Source organism: Polypterus senegalus, chromosome 10 (assembly GCF_016835505.1).
Source record: "Polypterus senegalus isolate Bchr_013 chromosome 10, ASM1683550v1, whole genome shotgun sequence".
In the NCBI taxonomy this organism is placed as follows: domain Eukaryota; kingdom Metazoa; phylum Chordata; class Cladistia; order Polypteriformes; family Polypteridae; genus Polypterus; species Polypterus senegalus.
In genome coordinates this window covers 152,866,169-152,874,351 of record NC_053163.1, presented here as the reverse complement: position 1 = coordinate 152,874,351, position 8,183 = coordinate 152,866,169, and the positions used below count along the sequence as shown (strand labels likewise).

General features: G+C 43.3%; 1 long non-coding RNA gene across 1 annotated transcript in view; it reads right to left on the bottom strand.

The window, feature by feature from the left end:
* Positions 1–5,060: 5,060 nt before the first annotated feature.
* Positions 5,061–8,183, bottom strand: part of LOC120537853 — a 53,917-nt gene continuing 50,794 nt past the window's right edge. Inside the window, exon 3 of the long non-coding RNA XR_005635399.1 lies at positions 5,061–6,715. This is a non-coding gene — a long non-coding RNA (uncharacterized LOC120537853). The remainder of the gene's footprint in view (positions 6,716–8,183) is intronic.

Sequence of the window (8,183 nt, the reverse complement as noted above, 5' to 3'; positions counted from 1 at the left end):
TGAGCGCACATTAAGATCTCAAGATGCCAGTGTGCTTAGGATTCCAAGGATTAATAAAATAACAGTGGGAGGTCGAGCTTTTAGTTACAGGACCCCCCTAAACTGTGGACTGGTCTGCCTGCTACTATAAGAGATGCCCCTTCGGTCTCAGCTTTCAAATCCCAGCTGAAGACTCACGACTTCAGTTTAGCACACCCTGACTAGAGCTGCTGATTAACTGTACAGACTGCGTCTCTGTTATTAGTCATTAGCACTAAAACATAAGTAACATTACAGTTAGAATTGTTACTAACCCTCACCTATTCTGTTTCTCTTCTTGGTACTCAAATGTGGCACTTGGTGCCACGGCCCTACTGCCAAGTTGTTTTGCCTTGCCTAAGGTAAAGTCATCCCTGATGGAGGATCGCAGGAATCGTGTGGTAGAGTGGTCCTTTCATCGGATTGGCTGGCCCAGCACTGACTCAGCTGTGGAATGGCCAATAGGGGGAGGCAGCCTGATGGCTGGACAAATCCAAATCATATTATGTGATATCATCTACTGTTAAATTCTGCTCCGTACTTGTAATATTTTTTTATACTGTATTGAGGATTACTTGTGTACTGTTCTGTGTATTGTATTGTATTATTTTTGACACCCACTGCACGCCCAACCTACCTGGAAAGGGGGTCTCTCTTTGAACTGCCTTTCCTGAGGTTTCTTCCATTTTTTCCCTGCAAGGTTTTTTTTGGGAGTTTTTTCTGTTGTCTTCTTAGAGAGTCAAGGCTGGGGGGCTGTCAAGAAGCAGGGCCTGTTAAAGCCCATTGTGGCACTCCTTGTGTGATTTTGGGCTACACAAAAAATAAATTATATTGTATTGTATTGCATTGATGCAAACTCCAGCATTTATTAAATGTACAGGGCAGCCAAACTCTTATGAAAGTTACTAAATAAGCCAGTCTCTACTGTAAACTGGTGTCCACTTATTCAATAATTTTATAATAATATTTTAGGAGACATCTTCTGACACAGACTAGAGTCTAGAAACTTACAAGCGATATCAGTCATGAGACGATTTTGTGCCAAATTTGATGAACAAGAAAAGAAGGCTTAGTTTCTTGGTGAGTTTTCTTGGCGTGTTTGTTACCTTACGCCATAAAGATAATGGAAATCTTATCCACACTTGTCTTCTGTAACAGAAATCAAACAGATGAAGTACCTACAGTATATGCTACCGGTCTAAAGTTTGTAAATACCCAGAAATGTTCCTATTTGGGGGGGCACAGTGACGCAGTGGTAGTGCTGCTGCCTCGCAGTAAGGAGACCAGTGTTTGCTTCCCGTGTCCTCCCTGCGTGGAGTTTGCATGTTCTCCCTGTTTCTGCGTGGGATTCCTCCGGGTGCTCTGGTTTCCTCCCACAGTCCAAATACATGCAGGTTAGGTGAATTAGCGATCCTAAATTGTCCCCAGTGCGTGCTTGGTGTGTGGGTGTGTGCCCTGCAGTGGGCTGGCACCCTGCCTGGGGTTTGTTCCTGCCTTGCGCCCTGTGTTGGCTGGGATTGGCTCCACTAGACCCCTGTGACCCTGTGTTAGGATATAGCTGGATGGATGGATGGATGGATGTTCATATTTTTGATAGAAATTGATACATCTTTTTTAGTTGAGATAACATTAACTTGATTTGAAAATGTAGCCAAGACATTGCAATGGCTATTACTACATGAAATGATTGATTTTTTAATGTATTATTCACATATGACAGCAAAGCCCCTTTTTCGGACTCCATTCCTTCAATGTCCTCCCTGCACTTCAGAAGAGGTCACCCACCTGCAGCTAAGCACGTTCAGGCCCAGCAAGCATTTGGATGGGAGACCAACCAGGAAAAGCTTGGATTGCTGTTGGAAGAGGTGCTGGTGAGGCCAACAGGGGGCACTTGCCCTGTTATCTGAATGTGGACTCCAATGCCACCAGTGCAGTGACAGGGTGGGGGAGGGAGGGGGCACTGTGCTGATAAAATGCCACAGTCCTCCAGACGAGACATAAAACTGAAACAGTGACTGTCTGTGGGCATCTTTTGTAAAGAATACGATGTACCTCAAGGCCCATGGCCTGGGGACTCATGTAGAAACAGTGTGTATGGACAAAAATGTTGCGTAAGAACGTTTCCATGTCAAATTGCGATGTATAAGCATAAAGCCAAGGGTGGAGTGGTGGCTCTGAGGCTGAAGGTTGTCGGTTCGAATCCCCGTCACTGCCAAAAGAGATCCTACTCTGCTGGACCCTTGAGCTAGGCCCTTAACCTGCAATTGCTCCATGGGTGCTGTACAATGGCTGACCCTGTGCTCTAACCCCAAGGGGTATGCGAAAACTAACAAAATCCTAATGCAAGAAATTGTGTAAGGTGAAATAAAGAACAAAAAAAAAAAAAAACAAGTCTTGCACATTTCCACGGTAGCTCATACCCTGGTGTACGCAAGTTCTGCGCTCGGTTTTGCAGACTGCCAGCACCCAGAGTCAAAGCAGTGCTACTGTTCCTGTGTGGTTATCCTTTCTTTTTTAGATCCACATGCCTGATGCGGCTTTATAAATACACTGAAATTAACCACATATTGTTAATTAGTTTAATGCATCTGATTGTAATTAACCTGTCACAATATAATGGTCCACGGAATGGTCAAACTATTCCAAAAACCATAACTGCTTTAGTGTTGTTACTCTCACTGCACCTTCTTCTTCTTCTTTCAGCTGCTCCCGTTAGGAGCTCTCACTGCACCACTCAGAGTATTTATATCACTGTATCTGAGTGTGAATCACAGCTCTACAGCAGTTGATCGGAAAGAGAATTATTGGTATACAGCATCAAGCACACGCTGCCTCAGCCATGCTGTCTATTTGAACTGCTCCCATACAGCAAACACTTCAGAGCCTTTCCTGTACGGATCTCACGGTTCACAAACAGTTTTATCACAAGATCTCTAAACGCACTCCATCAGTCCATCAAGTGCTCCTTGTAGAACTGTTGGCACTTATAAGTACAATCACCTCACTGTAAACTTGCACTACAGTTATAATATTACACAACCTGAGTCACTTTATAAAGCGTGTATTTACGTATGATGATGTTGATATAATTTTTAAGATGAAATGCAGCAAAATATGTTTATTATATTATACAGATAAAACTTTAACTTCATTTAACACGGTGCCGCAGTGCTAGCGACAAGCTGGCACTCCGTTCACGGATTGTTCCTGCCTCGCACTGTATTCTTGCCGGGACTGGCGCGACACTGGAAGGATAGATGGATAGAATAATTAAACACGTGCTAGGAAGATATTTCAATGTTCCTTAAAAGTTTTGAAGAATCGACGTTCTAAGCTTACAGATGGCTTAACGTCTATTACAGAGCTGATTATGTGACGACTGAGTATTTGGAGTAAGAAAAGTAAGGACAGAAATTGGAGGTTAGTACGTTTGAAAGAGACAGTACTGCTGCAATAAAGCATTTCATCGAATTTCGTGCACGGAGCAGCAAGCATCTTGTGTGAGACATGAACAATCACTGCGCTACCGTGTTCCCATGTTTAATAGCATGCTTTCATTCCTATCATCATGAAAATGATATCACGTATACATCTCAGTATTTTAATTATTTAGAGAGCTATAATATCACAAATGTAATGGATTCTGTGTCCTGTCGGAGGAAGAGAAAGCCCGGAAGCATGTAGTGACTCACACACATAGAGCACATAGAAGATCAAATACAAAATAAAGCTTTTAACGTGTTGCTTTAGTTACGATGGGATTGAGAAACTAGTAAATTAAACGATTTTAAGTTTAAGTTTATGATGTTCTACTTTAATGACAAAATAAACTGCGTGATTAAAGTGGAAATTTAGAGATTAATGTTGACATTTCATGCTTTTTCACCCACCGTGTGCCTTTTTTTTCTCTGTACCCTAATAAGCTTTCATATGACACTCAGACGGTGGGCTACGACTCGCCTTTTCACGGCGACCTTGATATCTGACAACTTCTTTTTTATTTCAGGCACTGTGGGACTTTGTGAACTTGAGCTTTCGAGTTTCTCCGACACGCTATGTCACTCGATCAACTTCCTTTTCTCGTTTATATCACTGTTTAAACCAACAAATAGTATGTTTTCTTTGCCTCCACTTGGTATTTGCTGATATTCTTCTATTTTCCCTCTTGCTTTTCCCATTGTCTTTTCACAGAAGGCTGAGCTTAAGGGCTATTTATATTGATTTGCATATTCAAAGAGGCATAATTCTGGGAGGAGACAGGGGCGGGACAGCAGGCATATGCACGTGTGTTACTTTTCATGCTGACCGGGGTTTGTTTTAGAGGAAGAACGTGGAAGTTGCCGTACGCACAGATTTATACATCTGGATTTTTTTGTGCGTAAGTACATTTCCGCGTTTGTCTGTACACCATGTTATAGTGTGAATTCTAAGCACAGCGTTATACATGAGGCCCATAGTCATTCTGGCCCCCTAATAAACCCTTGTCTGTAATAGACTGTCTCCCTCACTCCTTTACCACCTAGTGGTTAACGTGTGGTGAACGTAATGCTGCAGAAATGGCTGCCGTCACCTCATTCATGTGGGTGCTGCACATTAGTGGTGGCTGAAGTGGCTCCCCACAAACGATGTGAAGTTCTTTGAGTAGTGAGAAAAGCTCTATATACTGTTTATGTGAAAGAAATATTATTATTTATTATGACCAACCTGAAGAGTCCGTCCATTGTGGTTCAAACTCAGTCAGAGAATGTTCTAGAAGAGGGCAACCTACGGTGGGCTCAGGAGGTCTTCAGATGCCTTTCCTTCCTGCACACCTTTTTGTGCTGCAGATTTCATTTTAAATGATACATCTTCCAGTCTTGACCATCAATCCACACTCAATAACCCATCGTGACATTGTGAAGTCATGCTTTCAGAAAAATCTGCAAGTCTATAAAAAATCCTCCATCCATCCATCCATTATCCATCACGCTATATCCTAACTACAGGGTCACGGGAGTCTGCTGGAGCGAATCCCAGCCAACACAGGCACAAGGCAGGAACAAACCCCGGGCAGGGCGCCAGCAAACACTGAAATCTGTCATTCCTAGAAAACGCTCTGCTGTGGCCCTCCAGATTGTGCTTGGGTGCCTCCTGTTTGCATGAGATGTTTATAGAAGGTGATTGGAGTCCACCTGTGGCCATTGGAGCTGACTGGACATCATTTGGAAAGGCACACATCTCTCCATATAGAGAAGGTCCAACGATTCACAATGCATGTCAGGGCAAACACTAAGCCATGAAGCCCGAGGAACTCTGTGTAGACCACCGGGACCAAATTGTGGTGAGACAACAGAACCGGGCAAAAGAATAAAACCATCTGTGAAGCTTTTGAATGTTCTCAGGAGCACAGCAGCCTCAAGAATTGAGAAATGAAAGACGTTTGGGACCACCGGAGCTCTTCCTAGAGTTGGCCATCCAGCCAAACTGAGTAACCAGACAATAAGGGCTTTGGTCAGGCAGGTGAGAAAGAAGCCCCAAAAAATCAGAAGTCCATTTGCTGAGAGAAGAGAGAACCTGTTGGAAAGATGACCATCTCTGCGGAGCACTCCATCACATGTTCAAGGTAGAGTGGCTAAGTGGACGCCACAATTAAGTAAAGGGCTTATAATAATTTTTAAGGACTCTGAGAGCACAAGGGAAAAAAAGATTCTCTGGTCTGAGGAGACCAAAACATGAAATCTTTGGGTAGACCTCCACACAATTGGTCTGGTAGTTTTTGGTTTTGCTGATGGGAAGATGCAGACAATTATTGAAGTCCAGAGTGCCTCCTGTAACTGAGCCTTCCCTTTTAATCAGCTTGATGGTTCAGTGGAGCTCTCTTGAAGTGATGTCACCAGCCCAACACACCACACTGGCCATCATAGAGTTGTAGAAGATGTAAAGGATGTCACTCCCCATGTTAAAGGAACACAGTGCTAAGGATAAAGGACATTCTCTACCCTTTCTTCTAGATGTCCTCTGTGTTACCAGACAAGTCCAACCTGTTATTGATATGGACCCTCGAGTACATGTAGGAGTGGACCACCTCTACATCCACTCCCTGAATAGTGACGGTACAGAAACGCTCGTTGGTGCGGTGAAAGTCAATAAGCAAGTCTTTGGTTTTGCTGATGTTCAGTGGCAGACAATTCTCAAAGTTCTCCCCTTGACTTCTTCTCCTCTGCCTCATCCCCCTTGCCAATATCACCCCATAAGTGCAGAATCATCTGAGAATTTCTGCAGGTGACCTGACCTGCTGTTAAATTTCTAGCCTGAGATGCACAGAGTGAAGAGTGAAGCAGACAGGCCTGTTCCTTGTGGTGCTCTAGTGTTGCTCTCACAGTCCATGAGTCTCCCAAATGGTGGTCTGCCTCGCAGATGGTCCATCATCAGGACACCACAGGCTCATCCAGCCACATATCTCTGAGGTGACCCCTTAACAGGGATGGCTGGATGGTACTGAAGGTGCTGGAGAAACATCTCATCCTCACAGTGTGGCCACCTTTGTCCAGGTGAGAATAAGCCTTGTGGAGCAGACAGATCATTGTCTCCTCCACACCAGCCTTTATCTGACAGGCAAACTGCAGAGAGTCTAAGGTGGTCTACCACAAGAGGACTCAAATAGTCCAGGACCAACCTCTCAAAGGTCTTCATGATGTGAGAGGTAAGGGCCACTGATCTGTAAAGAATCAGCAAATAATCAGACTTACACCTTTAGAACTTGACATGAAAACACACACCCACATACACACACTCAGACACACATGCATTCAGACACACACCAACAGACACACACTCACACACACACGCACACACACAGACACACACTCACACACACTCTTAGACACTCAGACACACACACACACACAATCTCACAGAATGTGTGCCCTGCATGCAGACAGTGAGCAGGTCAGAATATGAGCCCAGGGTTCTGAAGCTTCATGCAGTCAATGAATCTTTCTCTCTGACAGTAGGTGTTCTCCAAAGCAAACAGAGTACACCTCAAAGTAACTCGAGATAACAGTTGCATGAGACCTCCAGAAGGAATCGAGAAAAAGAAACACAGAAATTCCTGAGCAAACAAAGAAGAGCCTCCGCAAAGCTCATCCTCTCAGATCAAAGGCCAAAAGGAAGACAATGAGGTATTTAATTAGCTGAGATGGGGGTTGGGGGGGCTTGGTGGGGGAGTCACAGGCCGGTCCTCATGGAAGGACTAGGGGCATGTCTGGAATGCGGGGACAGGGACAGGGAAGTAACCCTTTTACTGCCAGCTTTGATGACGCTGCCTAGTCCTTTGGAATGTCAGCAATGTGCAGAGGTCTGCAGAGGAGTGTGGGACTACACAACAGACTCCCAGCCCCCCACTGACGGCAAGTGACAACAACTGTTGAGGACAAAGACATCTATCTATATAGTGCCTCTAATCTATCTATCTATCTATCTATCTATCTATCTATCTATCTATCTATCTATCTATCTATCTATCTATCTATCTATCTATCTATCTATCTATCTATCTATCTATCTATCATATGGTGCCTTTCATCTATCTATCTATCTATTAATTAATTTTTCAAGTTATATTTACATGCACTGAGTTAAAAGATTATCTTTACTTCTGTTTGTTTCCCCACAGTACAGTATGTGTGTCAAAACATTTTCTTGTGGTGCGGTGTTGGGAACCATTGCCCTCTGGCATCACCCTGAAAGAACAGCAGTGGCATTTTCATTTTCAAGAGGGCACATCAGAGGAAGAGCATGAACTCCATACAGGCACACCCAAATCCTAAGTATAAATGGATTCTGTTTATTTTGTGTGTTGTGTAAAAATGTAATTGAATAAGTATGCGCAAATGTACACCACCTCCAGCGTGGATGAGTATGTGGGTGATTTGTCTACACATTCATAGTTTATTTACATATACCTACCTATTATATGGTGCCTTTATTCTATCTATCTATCTATCTATCTATCTATCTATCTATCTATCTATCTATCTATCTATCTATCTATCTATCTATCTATCTATCTATTATGTAGTGCCTTTCATATCTATCTATCTATCTATCTATCTATCTATCTATCTATCTATCTATCTATCTATCTATTATATAGTTGTTGTTTGCCTGCCTATGGTAAAGTCATC